At 41.8% G+C, this 17,777-nt stretch overlaps 1 protein-coding gene across 2 annotated transcripts in view; it reads right to left on the reverse strand.

Annotated features, from left to right (window-relative positions):
* CUL2 (cullin 2) overlaps positions 1–17,777 on the reverse strand; it is a 103,239-nt gene that overhangs the window by 85,170 nt on the left and 292 nt on the right. Inside the window, exon 2 of one of the 2 annotated variants that reach the window (XM_021712358.1) lies at positions 17,585–17,690. The exons of the other annotated variant lie outside the window; for it this stretch is intronic. The gene's annotated coding sequence lies outside the window, so the exon portion shown is untranslated. The remainder of the gene's footprint in view (positions 1–17,584; positions 17,691–17,777) is intronic. 2 annotated transcript variants of the gene reach the window in all.

Genomic DNA, 17,777 nt, shown 5'->3' on the forward strand with positions numbered 1-17,777 from the left:
GTGGGGTCTCGAACCCGCGGGCTCAGGCAATCCACTCACCTCAGCTTCCCAAAGGCACGGGATTACAGGCTGAGCTATCGAGCCTGCCTCTGTTTGTTTTTTAAGTTGTCCCCTGTACAACACATACTTCACTCCTCTGAACGCTTAAGGCCAACCTCTTACTAGACTTCCTTTCTCTTGAGAATCTTAACTTTCCAATGAACTTAAGGTTTTCAAGCTTATGAGGGAGCACCAAAACGTGGTGCTGTCCAGAGTATATGTTAACATAGCCTGACAAATTTTCCACCTCAGAACTGTTTTTCTAAGAAAGTTACTAATAATAGCAGAAATAAAAAGATACAACCTTGCCAAGACCAGATGGATTTTAATTTGGGGTGATACTGCTCTTCATTCACATATTTTTCATAAAAAGAAGCTATTTGCAGGCTGGGCACAGTGGTTCACATCTGTAGTCCCAGCACTTTGGGACTGCCTGAGCCCAGGGGTTTTAGAGACCAGTCTGGGTAACTTGGTAAGACCTTGTCTCTACAATAAATAAAAAAATTAGTCAGGCATGGTAACATGAACCTGTAGTTCCAGCTACTTAGAAGCTGGCTCAGAAGGATCACTAAGCCCAGCAGATCAAGGCTTCAGTGCAGCGGCTGTGAGCATGCCAATGCACTCCAGCCCAGGCATCAGAGTGAGACTCCAACTCAAAAAAGAAATAAAAAATTAAGGAGCAATTTAGGTAAAATAGCAAGTAAGATAGTATTTTAAAAGATTACATTTTGGTGTGCCACATTTTAACTGCCTATAATAATTATACCATGGAGTTATACAATTACAATGAGCAATAATGTAAGTGGCTAAACACTTGCTACTGTGATGCTCTTTTCAGTGAAAAAAAAAAGTTTTCTGAATAACTTTTTCAGTATTAATCATTATCAACAACAAAAATCTTGCAATTTCAAAAATTACCAATAAGATATAATACGGTGATTTTACGCTGATTTCCGATCATCACAATACCATAGTTTTTCAAATGCCTTTCAGTGGGTTTAGAGCAGATTATATTCTTAATAGACAAAATAAGGAAAATATTTAGGACCAACAGAGAGTCTTATAGTAGTGCCCCTTAACCAAAGGGGATACTTTCCAAAACCCCCAGTGGAGGTCTGAAACTGAGGACTATATTGAACCTTATATATACTGGGGTTTTCCTGTATATACAAATCTATAATGAAATTTAATTTATAAATTGGGCACTGTGAGAGACTAACAGTAACCAATGATAAAAATAGAACCATTATAACAATGCACTGTAATAAGAGTTATATGAATACTGCCTCTCTCTCTTTAAATATCTTTTCGTACTGGACATGCATCCCGCTTGTGAGAATGTGGACCATATACTGCCTGCGTGATGAGATGAAATGAGGGGGGTCATACAGGCATTGTGTCACTCATTAGTACATGAGTGAGATTAGTACATGTCACTCATTCCAGGGGATCCCTTGATGAGTCCTTCTACAGGTTCATTGCTTTCTGGTGCAATGTGGTAACTTCAGTCTGAATATGTTCTCTGCTCTTCCACCAGAGACTTTGCCTTCTGCAACTTAACTAAGCACTTATCACACACTGTGACAATCCCTTTTGTTGTTTGAGGTTCGACAGCATAACTAACACGAATTTCTTTATCCTTCTTCACAATTTCACAAATAGATACTTTTTTTTTTTTTTTAGCTGGAGTCTTACTCTGTCACCCAGGCTGGAGTGCATGGCCACTGCAGCCTCGACCTGCTGGGCTCAAGGGATCCTTCTGCCTCAACCTTCCAAGTAGCTGGAACCCCAGGCATGCGCCACCATACCCAACTAATTTTTAGATTTATTATAGAGATGAGGTCTTGCCAGGTTGCCCAGGTTGGTCTCAAATGTGTGGGCTCAGGCAATCTTCACCTCAGCTTCCCAAATTGCTGGGATTACAGGCTTGAGCCACTGCATCTGGCCAGAATACTTGTTTGACAGTATGTCTTTGCCATCTCAGAATATGATTTTTTTCCTTTTCTTAAGTTGAGAACTTTCACCTTTTCATTCAAAGGAAGCACTTTACAACTTCTCTTTGGCATATCTGAATTACCAGCATCACTACTCTAGCACCTTGGGGCCATGATTAAGTAAAATTAGGGGGATTTGAACACAAGCTCTGCAATACCACAACAGTCAGTCTGATAACCAAGATGGCTACTAGGTGACTAACAGCTAGTGCGACAACGTGGAGACACTGGACAAAGGTATGAGTCACATCTGGGTGGGACACAGCAGGAAAGCACAAGATTTCATCAAATTACTTAGGATGGCACACAATTTAAAGTTTATGAACTGTTTATTTCCGGAATTTTCTATTTAATATTTGTGGACCCAGTTGACTACTGGTAACTAAAACCACAGTAAGTAAACCACAAATAAGGAGAGACTGCTATATTAACTTTGCATGATTTTCCATTTCCATAGGCAGACCCAAAGCTACCACTGGTGCACACTGACAAAAATGACACCATTATTTCATATTAAAATAAGTTCCTGACCATTGCTTTACTCAACTCTGGTCTGGCCATGTGTTCTCTGAGCTATGGCCAGGCTGTTTTCCTAAGATTAATCTTCTCTCTCTCTCTCTCTCTCGCATTTACTTTCTAAATAAACTATATTTTCCAATCTAAAATAAAATAAAATAAGCTCCAAGCCAGGTGCGGTGGCTTACACCTGTAATCCCAGCAATTTGGAAGGCAGAGGCAAGAGAACTGCCTGAGTCCATGGGTTCAAGGCCAGCCTGGGCAACTTGGCGAGACCTTGTCTCTACAACAAATAAATAAAAAACTAGCCTGGTGGTGAACACCTGTAGTTCCAGCTACTTCAAAGACTGAAGCGGAATGATCACCTGAGCCCAGTGGGTCGAGCCTGCGGTGACCATAAGCATGCCACTGTACTCCAGCCTGGATGACAGTGAGACTCAGATTAAAAAAAAAAAAAAAAAAAGTTGCAAGAATGCATCTAGACATTTTCATCTTACTGTATTAAATGAATGAGTCACTGGATATAACTAAGACACTCTTTATCACTTGGAGGTTCAGGGAATAATGCTTAGAGTTGACCCACAGAGCTCTAAGTACTCCACAAATGTCATTTTCATCATATAACTCACCTACTTAAGAATTTCTAGCCGGGCTCGGTGGCTCAGCCTGTAATCCCGCGCCTTTGGGAGGCTGAGGTGAGTGAATTGCCTGAGCCCGTGGGTTCGTGACCCGCCTGGGCAGTGAGACCTCATCTCTACAATAAATCAAAAAATCAGCCGGGCATGGTAGCGCATGCCTGTAATTCCAGCTACTCAGAAGGCTGAGGTGGAAGGATCGCCGGAGCCCGGCAGGTGGAGGCTGCGGTGGCCGGGCACTCCAGTCTGGGCGACAGAGTAAGACTCCAACTCAAAAAAAAAAAAAAAGAATTTCTAGACTGAGTGCAGTGGCTCACGCCTATAATTCCAGCTTTTTGGAATGAGATGAGAAGAGGGACCAGCTTGGGCAACTTGGCACAAGACCTCATCTCTACAATAAATCAAAAAATTACCAAAAAATTACCAGACATGCTGGCACATGCCTGTAGTTCCAGCTACTTAGAAGGCTAAGGCGGAAGGATTACCTGAGCCCAGCAAGCAGAGGCTGCAGTAGCCATGAGCATGCCACTGCACTCCAGCCTGGGTGAGAGAGCGAGACTCCAACTCAAAAAAAAAAAAAAAAGAATTTCTAGTAGCAGACCAGACACAGTGGCTCATGCACGCAATCCCAGCACTCGCAAGGCTGAGGCTGGAGGATTGCTTGAGCCCAGGAGTTCAAGATTTACCTGGAGCAGGGCATGGTGGCTCACATCCATAATCCTAGCACTTTGGGATGTGAGGAGAGAGGATTGCCTGAGCCCAGGAATTTGAGCATGGGCAACTTAGTGAGACCTCATCTCTACAATAAATCAAAAAATTAGCCGGGTATGGTGGTGCACGCCTGTAGTTCCTGCTACTTGGGAGGCTGAAGGGAAAGAACTGCCCAAGCCCAGCAGGTTGAGGCTGCAGTGGCTGTGAGGGTGTCACTGCACTCCAGCCTGGGCGACAGAGTGAGGTTTTGACTCAAAGGAAAAAAAAAAAAGGACTAACCTGGAAAGAATATGAGACCCTTTCTCTACAAAAAAATTTTTTAAATTAGCTGAGTGTGGTGGCATGTGCCTGTAGTCCCAACTACTTGGGAGGCTGAGGCAGTAGGATCACTGAGCCTGAGAGGTCAAAGCTGCAGTGAACTATGATGGGGCCACTGCACTTCAACCTGGATAACAGAATGAGATCCTATTTCTAGTAGTATCTTTTTAAAAAGAAAAAAAATGAGTTGGGGAAAAAAACAGTTAAGAGAAATACAGTAATATGTCATCAATCTCAGTTGGCAAAATGTACAGTGCAGGAAAAACTCTTGACATCTCAAATGGGGAGAGATGCCATGGGGAACAGGGAATGTATTTATACTATGATAAGTAAGTTATAGAAGCCATTTGTTTCCAAAAATAAACCCACTTCACCAGAATAAAAGACCTTTCTCTCCTCAATAAACTTATATTCCCCCACAAGTCTGCACAGACTGTACTTTTTTCAAGTTTTCACACTGCTCTTATCAGTTCGAAGTTTAATGTCTTTTTAACTTGTTTTTTCACTTAAAAAAAAAAATCTAGTCAAGGAATTTAGGAAACAAACTGGTCTTTGAAAACACACAACTGGGCCGGGCGCAATGGCTCATTCCTATAATCCCATCACTTTGGGAGGCCGAGGTGAGAGGACTGCCTGAGCCCACGGATTCAAGAGCAGTCTGGGCAACTTGGCAAGACCTCATCTCTACAATAAATCAACAAAAATTAGCCAGGCATGATGGTGCATGACTGTAGTTCTAGCTACTTGGAAGGCTGAAGCGGAAGTTTTGTCTGAGCCCAGCAGGTTGAGGCTGTGGTGGCTGTGAGCATGCCACTGCACTCCAGCCTGGGCAACAGAGTGAGACTCCAACTCAAAAAACAAAAAACAAAAAAAAATGCCCACAACTATTCTCATGAATGTACCGCAAGTCTTGAGTAAGATAGAGAACTTGAATCTGTCTGAGCCCCTCAAGTGTAGGCAAATCCACTTTCTCATGTGTAACAACGCTATAACCAACCAGCCTTTACACACATGATCAAAACACCAAGAGCACATTTTTTTCTGTTCCTGAACTTCTATCCAAATATTACAAAGGGCTATTATGAGCATCCCCTCTTTACACTACTCAATGAATTGCAATATTCGTTATCCTACTCTACTATTAAGAGAGCTAGACTAAATCACAGGTATTTTAAACCTTGAATTTACATTTTTTCTCACAAAGTTAAAATGCTAATATTAGAGGCAATTTTCTTTGCTTCATCTGTCAAAGGTTTTTTGTTTCTGTTTTTGTTTTTGCTATAGGGTTACACTGCTTTTAATCACATTCTAACCAGGTTCTCCCATTTTTCTAATGACTGTAATAAAATTCAGAGTCCTTGCCTTACCTTTTAATTCTTACCAGCTTAATTTATTACTATCTCTCAACCAGTTTTCTTTGTTCCAGACAAGTTAATCTACTGTATTTGCTAGCTTCTACATAACATATTAAATCCTACCTATATCCTGACACTGCTACAGAAGATACACATAGAAAAGTAATTTAAAAGGTGACACGCTGGGTGCAGTAGCTCAAGCCTATAATTCCCGCACTTTGGGAGGCAGAGACAAGAGGATTGCCTGAGCCCAGGGATTCGAGACCAGCCTGGGCAACTTGGTGAGACCTCATCTCTACAATAAATCACAAAATTAGCCAGGCGTGGTAGCATATGCCTGTGTTTCCACTACTTGGAAGGCTGAGGCAGAAGGACTGCCTGAACCCAGCAGGTCAAGGCTGCAGTGGCCGTGGGTAGCGTACCATTGCACTCCAGCCTAGGTGACAAAGTGAGACTCCAACTCAAAAAAAAAGTTTTTTAAAAAGGTGATACAGTTCCCACAGATGCATATCAATTATTCCTCTACCAACTCTGAGACACCTGCAGTTTAAAACCCCAAAGAGAGCTTTTAGTATAGACAACACAACCCCTCAACACCGCATTCTTCCACTTAAATATACCTTAAGGTACAGAATAAAGGCCATCCAACAGAGCAAGTTAGAGAAACAAATCTGACATGATGACACCATTTCCCCATAGGAGGGACCCTGAGTGAGATGTCCTATTCTTTCCACTTTTTTTTTTTGAGTTGGAGTTTCACTCTGTCACCCAGACTGGAGTGCAGTGGCAGCTCCCGGCCACCACAGCCTGGACCTGCTGGGTTCCAGCAATCCTTCCGTCTCAGCCTTCCAAGTAGCTGGAACTACAGGCACATGCTACCCAGCTAATTTTTGATTTATTGTAGACATGAGGTCTCACCAAGTTACCCAGGGGGGTCTCGAACTCGCGGGCTCAGGCAATCCACTCACCTCAGGCTCCCAAAGCGTGGGATTACAGGCTGACCCACTAAGCCCGGCTTCTTTCCACTTTTTATTTTTTTATTTTTTAGAGACAAGGTCTCACTATGTTATCAAGCTAGTCTCAAACTCCGAGGCTCAAGTGATCCTTCTACCTCAGCCTCCTGAGTACTCTACCCACTCTTTACCATCATCAGAACAGTGTCCAGTTATTATTGCTATTAATAACAATAGTAACAATGATTTATTAGCCACATATATTCCAAAAACTACATTCAACACCTTATATACCTATATTATCTCATTAATTACTCATAATCAGCCTGGGCAACTTGGCGAGACCTCATCCCTACAATAAATAAAAAAAAAATTAGCTGGGCATGGTGGTACATGCCTGTAGAAGGCTGAGGTGGAAGGATCACCCGAGCCCAACAGGCCAAGACTGAGGTGGTCATCATTGCACTCCAGCCTGGGCTACACAGTAAGACTCCAACTCAAAAAAAAAAAAAAAGAATTCCTCATAATAACCCTAAGATGAGCCAGGTGCAGTGGCTCAAGCCTGTAATCCCAGCACTTTGAGAGGCAGAGACAAGAGGACTGCCTGAGCCCAAGGGTTCAAGACCAGACTGGGCAATATGACAAGACTTTGTCTCTACAATAAATCAAAAAAATTAGCTGGGCATGGTGGTACAAACCTGTAGTTCCAGTTACTTGTAAGGGTGAGATGAAAGGATCACCTGAGTCCAGCAAGTTGAGGCTGCGGTAGCTGTGAGCATGCCACTGCACCCTAACCTGGGTGACAGAGAGAGACTCTAACTAAAAAAAAAAAAAAAAAAAACTAAGATGGCTACTATTCTCTCCATTTCAAAGATGAGACAGGAGGCCAGGCACAGTGGCTATCACCTGTAATCCCAGAACTACGGGAGGCCAAGGTGGGAAGATCGTTTGTGTCCAGGAGATCGAGACCAGCCCGGGCATAGCGAGACCTCATATCTACAACAAATTAGTGGGCATGGTAGCAAATGCCAAGTACTCGGGAGGTTAAGGTGGGAGGATCGCCGAAGCCCAGAAGATTGAGGCTGCGGTAAGCAATGATCATGCCAATGCACTCCAGCCTAGGTGACAGAGTGAGAACCCAACTCAAAACAAACAAACAAACAAAAAAGATGAAACTGACATTTACACATAACTATTTTTTTGGGGGGTTGGAGTCTCACTCTGTCGCCTAGACTGGAGTGCAGGGGCCACTCCCGGCCACCGCAGCCTCGACCTGCTGGGCTTCAGCGATCCTTCCGCCTCAGCCGGAATTACAGGCGTGCGGTACCATGCCCGGCTGATTTTTTATTTATTGTAGAGATGAGGTCTTGCCAAGTTGCCCAGGCGGGTCTCAAACCCGCAGGCTCAGCAATCAATCCACTCACCTCAGCCTCCCAAAGGCACAGGATTACAGGCTGAGCCACTGAGCCCGGCTTACACATAACTATTAATTAACAAAACAGGAATCAGAACCCGGATCCATCTGGCTTCAACACAAAGCTCTTATCCACTGTCCTCTGGTGTGTTTTCATTACTCACGACTTAGAAATTGAACTTGGCTCATAAGAAATAGATAACTGCCTTTAGAAGAATACAAGTAGCACCCAAAAAGCTGGGTGTCTTAGAGTAGTCAAGGAAGCTTCTGCTAGATGGCAAAACAAAAGAAAAATAAAAAACACTGGTCTCGAAATGGAAAACTGTTGAAGAAACTAATCAAGAAACTAATACTCTAAGTTGGTTCTATCGATTACAATGTGATCCCAGGCTAGCTATTGTTTCACTTTCTCCATCTGAGAAAACTGTATAAAAAGAAAATAAAAGGACAATATATATTTCAAGTTTACTGTTAAGGTGAGACACTATTACTGACTACTCTTTTCTGTGATTTTGCTTTCCCCCCATGCTTTTGAATCCATGAAGACCAAAACTGTACTGCTGCTGAAAGTTTTATACCTTTATGCTTTCTCATACTTTATTCCCATATTACCTATGTAAAAAGTTTTCCTTCATTCTGTTTCTCTCAAAAGCAGTTCATCACAATGTTCATCTGTTTTAGGAATACAAACCCTTTCATCAAAATGCTACATAATTTCCTTCATCCTGATAATCTTCCTTATACGGTTTTCATTTTAGTTCCCTAAAAATTAACTTCCAAGCTAGTCAAACTTTGGAAGATCTATCTCTAAGTGCCAATATAAAGCAATCTACTTACAATCCAAACAAAATATATTGTTCTTACCTTCCACCATATACAAAAAAAGCTCAAAATAAATCAAAACTTTAAAACAAGTTAAAACTATAACTCTTAGAAAAAAACACAGAGAAAAAGCTTCATGACATTGGATTTGGCAAGGATTTCTTAGCTGTGACACCAAAAGCAGAGGCAACAAAATAAAAAATGAATAAACTGAACTTCATCAAAATGATAACCTTAGTCAGGCGTGGTGTTTCAAGCCTGTAATCCCAGCACTTTGGTAGGTGGAGGCAAGAGGCTTGTCTGAGTCCACAGGTTCAAGACCAGCCTGGACAACATGGCAAGACCTTGTCTCCCCAATAAATCAAAATATTAGCTGGGCATGGTGGCACGCGCCTGTAGTTCCAGCTGCTTGAAAGGCTGAAACAGAAGGATCTCCTGAGCCCAGCAGGTCAAGGCTGTGGTGGCTGTGAGCGTGCCACTGTACTCCAGCCTCGGTGACAGAGTGAAACTCCAACTCAAAAAAAACCAAACAAACAAAAATGATAAACTTTTGTGCATCAAAGGGCACCATCAAGAGAGTAAAAGGTCAACCCAAGAATGAAAGAAAATATTTATAAATCAAATATCTGTTAAGGAATTAATATCCAAAGTTTATAAAGAACAAACACATAATTTAATAACAACAAAAATCCCAAACTCTGTTTAAAAATGGGTAGGGCAAAGGTTGAATATATATTTCTCCAAATAAGATATACAAAAATAAGGCTGGGCTCGGTGGCTCAGCCTGTAATCCCATGCTTTGGGAGGCCGAGGTGAGTGAATTGCCTGAGCCCGCGAGTTCGAGATCCACCTGGGGCAACTTGGCGAAATCTCATCTCTATAATAAATAAAAAAAAATTAGCCGGGCGTGGTAGCGTGCGCCTGTAGTTCCAGTTATTTGGAAGGCTGAGGCGGAAGGCTCGCCGGAGCCTAGTAGGTTGAGGCTGGGTGACAGTGTGAGACTCCAACTCAAAAAAAAAAAAGATATACAAATATCCCCAGAAATTGAACTCAATGAAAAAAATAAAAGACATACAAATGGCCAACAAGCACTTGAAAAGATGCTCAATATCACAAGTCATTATGAAAATGCAAATCAAAACCACAATAAGGTAACATTTTATATCCAGCAGGATGGCCATCACTTAAAAAAAGGTGGGGGGGGTGGCCAGTGTAGTGCTTCCTTGCTTGTAATTCCACACTTCGGAAGGCTGAGGTGGGAGGACCACTTGAGGTCAGGAGTTTGAGACCAGCCTGGGCAACATAGAGAAATCCTTTTTTTAGAAATTTAAATAATTAAATAAAATTCTAAAAATGGAAGACACTAACACTGGTCAGGATGTAGAGACATTGGAACCCACATGCACAGCTGGTGGGAATGTAAAATGGTACACTAACTCTGGAAAACAATTTAGGGATTTCTCAAAAAGTTAAGCACAGAGTTACAACATGACCCAACAATTGCTCTCTTAAGTATATTCCCAAAGGACTCAGATACTTGTGTGCCAACATTATTCATTTCAACATTATTCACGATAGCTAAAAGGTTGGAAACAACCCAGGTGCCCATCAACAGAGAGATGGATTAGCAAAATGTTTATGTACACACAATGAAATATTATCCAACCATAAAAGAATAAGATTCTGACACATGCTACAACATAGATAAACCCCAAAGAAATTATGCTAAGTCAAACAAACCAGACACAAAAGGAGGAATATTTTATGATCCTACTTATATGAGGTTCTTAAAACAGACAAATTCATAATGACAGAAAGTAGATTAGAGATTATCAGGTGCTGGGGGAGGAGAAATGAAGAGTTATTGCTTAACGGTTGCAGAGTTTCTATTTGTAGTAATGAAACATTTTAGAAGTAGTGGTGATGGTCATGATGACACTGCAAATGCAATTAATGCCATTAATAAATACAGTAAACTGTACACTTAAAGATTATTAAATTTATGTAAATCTTATGCATATTTTACAATACAAAAAGACAACTGTCCTTACTTCAAGTACTTAGACTCTAGCTCACATGTACAACAAAGTTCTGATGCAAGAGAAAATATCTAAATCTGAATGCAACAATTTTAAATGGATGCTTACTAATCAAAACAATACGCAGAACTATGAAGAAAAACACCATTATTTTTGGTTCATATAGACTTTTATAAAATAAAAGAGAAAGTTTTGAGATAGCTTAAAGTTCTTCTTAATGCTCAGGACTACTTGGGGAACTTTAATTATTGTCACACTTTTATTATTTGGGTAACTTTACACTTGCTTACATAATTCCCATGACTGTTAGAAAGGCATCCTGTAGTTCCCACTGTCACAATATTGCAGTGTTAAGTAAGGGGGAAGGCTAGCATAAACCCAGTGGTATTGGACTGCAATCAAAGGTATCAGTTATGGGCCAGGTGCAGTGGCTCATGCCTGGGATCCCAACACTTGGGAAGGCCAAGGCTGGAGGATCACTGGAGCCCAGGAGTTTGTGACTAAACCTGGACAACACAGTAAGACCTAATCTCTACAATTAAAAAAAAAATTAGCCAAGCAAAATGTCATGCACCTGTAGTCCTAGTTACTCAGGAGGTTGAGGTAGAAGGATCACCTCAGCCCAGGAGGTTGAGGCTGTGGGGAGCCATGATCGTGCCACTGAAGCCCAGCCTGAGCAAGAGGAAGACCCTCATCTCAAAAAAAAAAAGAAGATGGAGGCATGTTGAAAGGACAAAGAGCAAAAGAGCTGAAGGCCTAATCTAGAACAACTTGAGAAACTAAATAAACAATGATAGTATTATATTATAAACCACAGAATAAATGTCCATAACCTAATACTGGAAAAAAAAACTGAGTAAGTAAATGCAGACTAGAGACAGCTCTTCCTTATAGATGAATTCCAATTAATAAATGTAGATGGAAATGTGAAAAACACAAAATCACCACCATTCGTACATCATACATTACTGTAATCACTGTTGCAAGCAAGATCTACCAAAGAAGGCTAAATTCAGTGGCCAAAAGACTGAGAACAGGATATGTGCATAGTTCCAAAGAATCTCCCCAAGGTAACATCCTGTCCCTTGTGATATGATGCACTGAGTAGGACTCAAGATCACTTCTGTAGTAATTCTGCCAAAAATGCATAACATCAATCTAATCATGAGAAAATACCAGACACGCCCAAACTGGAAGACATTCTACAAAATAAATGATCACATACATCATAATTGTGAAGGTCATGAAAAAGGAAAAAAAAACCTATCACAGATCAGAAGTGAGTAAAGAGACACAACAACTAAATGTAATAACTGATCCTGGATAGAATCTTGAAATGGAAAAAGAACATTAGTAGGGAAACATGAAATTCAAACAAGGTCTGTAGTTTAGCTAATAGTATTATACCAATGTTGATTTCCAGGCTTTGGTCACTATTCTAGTAATGTAAGTTGGAAACATTAGGGAGGCTGGGTGAAGGGTATACTCAAGCTTTCCATTTGCAACTTTTTGTAAGTCTAAAATCATTTTAAAATTTGAAAAAATGTAAGTATCCTGTATTTTCTTTTCTTCAAATAAATTAAAGTTGAGAAACGCAATAAATATTTACATAGAGTAAATCCTGACATTTCATCCTTTATGAAAAGCAATCTACATTAAAACAAGGCTTAAGTCACTGAGTTAATCAATACTTATTAAATATTATATTCTAGGTCTCTACGAGGTGCTAGAAATGTTGCCCTTGCCGGGCTTGGTGGCTCAGCCTGTAATCCCGTGCCTTGGGAGGCTGAGGTGAGTGGATTGCCTGAGCCCGCAGGTTCGAGACCCGCTTAGGCAACTTGGTGAGACCTCATCTCTACAATAAATCAAAAAATTAGCCGGGTGTGGTAGCGCATGCCTGTAGTTCCAGCTACTTGGAAGGATCACTTTAGCCCTGCAGTGAAAGGGAGCGGCCACTGCACTCAGTCTGGGCGACGGAGTGAGACTCCAACTCAGAAACAAACAAACAAAATGTTGTCTTCAAGAAGCCTACAGTAGCCAGGCCCGATGGCTCAGCCTGTAATCCCACGCTTTGGGAGGCTGAGGTAAGTGGACTGCCTGAGCTCGCGGGTTCGAGACCCGCCTGGGCAACTTGGCCAGCCCTCATCTCTACAATAAATCAAAAAACAAGCTGGGCACGGCAGCACACGCCTGTTGTTCCAGCTACTTGGAAGGCTGAGGCAGAAGGATCACCAGAGCCCAGCAGGTCAAGTCTGGGCGACAGAGTAAGACTCCAACTCAAAAAAAAAAAAAAGAAGCCTACAGTAGTGGCACAACCACTGCTCATCACAGCCTCGACCTTCTGGACTAAGGCAATCCTTCTGTATCAGTCTCCCAAGTAACTGAGACTACAGATATGTGCCACCACACTTGGCTTGTTTTATTTATTTTTTATTTTTTTGTAGAGACAAAGTATTGCTATGATCTTCCCGCCTCAGTTTCCCAAAGTGCTGGGATTACAGGCATGAGCCACCACACACCAGTTCTTAAATCTTAAATCAAGAACAATCTCAAATAAACAAGTAAGCCTGGGCAACATAGCAAGACTTCACCTCTATGAAAAATTTTTAAAAATTAGCTGTGTGTGGTGGCACATGCCTATAATCCCAGCTATTCGGGAGGCCAAAGTGGGAGGATCGCCTGAGTCCAGGAGGTCAAGGTTGTGGTGAGCCATGAATGTGCCACTGCACTCCAGTATGGACCACAGAGCAAGCGAGACCCTGACTCAAAACAAAAAACAAACAAAAACAAAGAGTAGATCGATTTACATAGAAAGTACCTGACTAAGGACAGCTAACTAAAAATCAAAATGTCAACCAGCAGGGCTCGGTGGCTCAGCCTGTAATCCCAGCGCTTTGGGAGGCTGAGGTGAGTGGATTGCCTGAGTCCACGGGTTCGAGACCCGCCTAGGCAGGTGAGACCTCATCTCTACAATAAATAAAAAAATTAGCCGGGCATGGTAGTACGTGCCTATAGTTCCAGCTACTGGAAGGCTGAGGCAGAAGGACCGCCGGAGCCCAGCAGGTGGAGGCTGCGGTGGCCAGGAGCGGCCACTGCAATCCAGTCTGGGCGACTGAGTGAGACTCCCAACTCAAAAAAAAAAAGTCAACCAATATAGAAAGTACTGTAAATTCAGTAAAGAACACAACATAAGTCTGGATTTTTAATTCTTCAAAAGAAGCTTAAAGCAAGAGAAAATATTCCCCCTTCCCTTCTACAAACGATTCAATCAACAGTGCTCAACTGCACCCTGAAAGCTGTTGCAGATTTAACATCATACTCTTCACACCACTTACTGTCTCAAAACTTTTAAGAATCAAAAGAGTATCTCCAATACGCCTTTCCCAATACAAAGTAGTGACATAGGATGATCTGTATATTCTTAAAGACAGTAACACAAGAATTAGGCTAACATTTGCAATGTAACAGATACATTACTGTTAAGATTCAAACCCAGGCAAAGAGCCAGATCACTCTGAACTGGTATTCTGATGAACTGATTACTATGAGATGATTTAGTCGTATATCGCAAGTATCAATAACCTGCTATAAATCTCATTACACCATTCCAAATATTTTTTCAAGACTTAACATTAGCCAGGGTTTATAACATTAAGATTCAAAGGCTGATCCTGTCATCAATTTACTTAAATGTAATTGACAGTAAATACACGAAAACATTGCTTACAATCATAACTAAATATTTTTCGAGCATGTACAGAGAACAGGTCAGACACAAAAGAATACAAACTTTTGTAAAAAGTCTTACAAAAAGAAACAGCTCTTTAAACAACTTCACATCTGAAGGTCAAAAACTCAGAGGGAGGGACTAAATCAGAAAATGGCACAGCACCCCATGGCTTTCTCCTCTTCTACATTCCCTCCCCAGGTGTTTCCATCCTGTTTCATAACTTAAATACTATTTAATACTCAAAAATACAAGGTGTCAAAACAGGCAAAGTATGCTACCATTTCTGCAAAGTGGAAAGAATAGTATATACATATTTGCTTATATGTGCATAAAATATTTCTTTGGAAGGATACGTAAGAAACAGCTATCAATATTTGGCCCCAAGGAAAACTGAGTGACATATGGAGGAAGATTCTATTCTCCTCCTTATTGAACGTTTTATATGTGGAATCATGTGAATACAGTTTTTATTCGAAACATAAGCGTAGTATACTAGTAAATAAATGCTGACAATTCGCCACCTCCATCTTTCTCTCCCCATTAGAATTTAAGTTCCATGCTGGGCACGGTGGCTCTAGCCTGTAATCCCAGCACTTTGGGAGGCCGAGGCAAAAGAACTGCCTGAGTTCAGTCTCTACCACAAATCAAAAAATTAAGCCAGGCTCGGTGGCTCAGCCTGTAATCCCGCGCCTTTGGGAGGCTGAGGTGAGTGGATTGCCTGAGCCCATGGGTTCGAGACCCGCCTGGGCAGCGAGACCTCATCTCTACAATAAATCAAAAAATCAGCCGGGCATGGTAGTGCATGCCTGTAATTCCGGCTACTTGGAAGGCTGAGGCGGAAGGATCGCCGGAGCCCAGCAGGTCGAGGCTGCAGTGGCCAGGAGCGGCCACTGCACTCCAGTCTGGGCGACAGAGTGAGACTCCAACTCAAAAAAAAAACAAAAAATTAGCTGGGTGTAGTGGCACATGCCTGTAGTTCCAGTTACTTGGAAGGCTGAGGCAGAAGGATTTCCTGAGCCCAGAAGGTCGAGGCTGCAGTGGCCACCGTGAGTGTGGCGACAGAGTGAAACTCCAACTAAAAAAAAAAAGTTCCATAAAGGCAAGGATTTTTGCCCACTTTTTAAATACTAAATTCACAGTCTGGTCTAAAGCTTGTGCTTGAGCAATTTGTTGAATGAATGAATGACTCCTTTACCGCTCCACTAAATTCCATACTTGTGTAGCCAATTGCCTATTTTTCAGCTCCACTTCAACAACTATGTCCAACTTATCATGTCCAATCCAACCCCATCCCATACAACAACCCATGATCCCCAGCTCTTCCCCATCTCAGTAGATGGCATCACCATCCTTCTGTTGAAGCCAAAAACCCGAGTCACCCCATCCCAAACAACTGCGCTCTCACCCAAACCATGAGGAGTTTAACAAACATCTTTAACTCCAAAATACATCTCAAAACCTTTTTACCTGTCCCATAACAATTCACAACCACTACTCTTCTCACTGGTCTCTTTGCTGCTTCTCTCTTTTCTGATCTATAGTCAGATTATAAATCAGATCGTAGCTCTCCTAGTTTAAGAGAATGTTAATCCTTTCAGTATACTTTGAGAGACAAACTCCTGGGGAAGGTTAAGAACTCACTAGATCTGGCCTCAGGCTATGACCTAACCTCTAGTCATTCTCCCTCCAATCAGTTTTCAGTTGGTGAAAAACAAACCGAAAAGCCTGATACCACCCTGGAGTTTGATACCACCTCGGGGCTTTTCCATTTGCTCTTCCCTCAGGAACACTTGTCCCTCCTAATTTCCAAAGGCCAGGTCTTTCCCATTTTTCAGATAACAGGTTAAAGGTCACCTTTAGAAAGGTCCTTCTGACCAGTAAGTGAAATAGTCTTCTTTCAGTCACTACTGGAATTCATTACAACCTTATGGCACTTATTATCTGAATTGTTCCTTATTTGTAATCTGTCTCTCCCTCCCCAGTCAGAATTGATACTCCAAGAGGACAGAAATTTCTTGTGTCTTGTTTATTGTTCTATCCCCTAATAACTGTAATATAGATTGGCAAATAAACCAGATGCTTCATGAAGATATCAGCTAATAGATAAGACAAAAATGGCTTCAAAGAAGGTCCACAACATTTAATTTAGTGACAAACTAGTGAGGATAGAACACATGGATAAACTATCTTCACATTTATACAACACTGAAAATCAACAAGAGAAAATGGAAAATAAAAAGTATTTCAGATGCATGTGAACATCCAAATATTCCAGAGGTAACACAAAAGGCATTTTTCACACTATGAATGCACACTGTAAAAATGTTCCCCCAACTCATAAACAGTAACTGAAAAACGAGCATGTAGTCCAAAACATTGTGTACATCTGTGAATTCATGTGACTCTTTTGGAAGGTTCTTCCAAGTACTATTTATGGGCAAAAGGCAAGGTATAACTAATTTGCCCATCTGTCTGTCTTGAAAAGAGACGGGAGAGTCTAAAGAGTTGGGAACGGTGTTTTGAATGTTTGTAAATGTTTACTATGTAGTCAGTAGTTAAAAGCGATTATTTCCCACATGAAGGTAGGTTTGGGACAGGTCTATTTCAAAGATTTTTATATTGAAAAGTCAAAGCGTCTAAAGAGAATGGTAACTTTATATCTTATCCTCCAAATTTAAACTTCTAGGGTACCGTCCTTCTACTGGCAATAGTAATCTATGGCGGAAAGGAGGACTTAATAATAACAGTCTGTAATTCACAGATGTTTTATTCGCATGCACGTAATGGTGGGACGGGTCCAGACTCCCTAGTGTGTAAGCTAGTGCTGGAAAGAGAGTCTGAGGATCTTATTTCACCAGACCCTAAGTGTTGAGACAGGAGGTCTCACAAGAACGTAGGATACTCCTCCCCAAAGCTATCAATCTTCGCTGTCTGCGGAAACAAAAGTGAAAACACTCGATGTAAGGATGTATGAGATTGATGCCCCCCCCACACACACACACACAGAGTTGTGTCTCCGTGAGCACGTAAATAAGCAGAAGAGTACACGCACTCTCACCTTCCCTCTCTTGGAGGAAAATGGGGCCGAGGGAGGGGCGGCCAAGATCGGGCTGGGGAGGCCCGGGATACAGTCCAGGGGGTGGCAGGGCTTAAGGGTCAGCGCTCTGGGGAGCCGAGGTCACTTACAGGACACCACCTTCCCCGGCCTCCCCCTTTCATCCCTCTCCCCCACCCTCCTCGCCCCCAACTCC

The sequence above is a fragment of the Carlito syrichta genome, unplaced genomic scaffold (assembly GCF_000164805.1).
Source record: "Carlito syrichta isolate Samal-C Ts95f unplaced genomic scaffold, Tarsius_syrichta-2.0.1 Scaffold89697, whole genome shotgun sequence".
Taxonomy (NCBI): domain Eukaryota; kingdom Metazoa; phylum Chordata; class Mammalia; order Primates; family Tarsiidae; genus Carlito; species Carlito syrichta.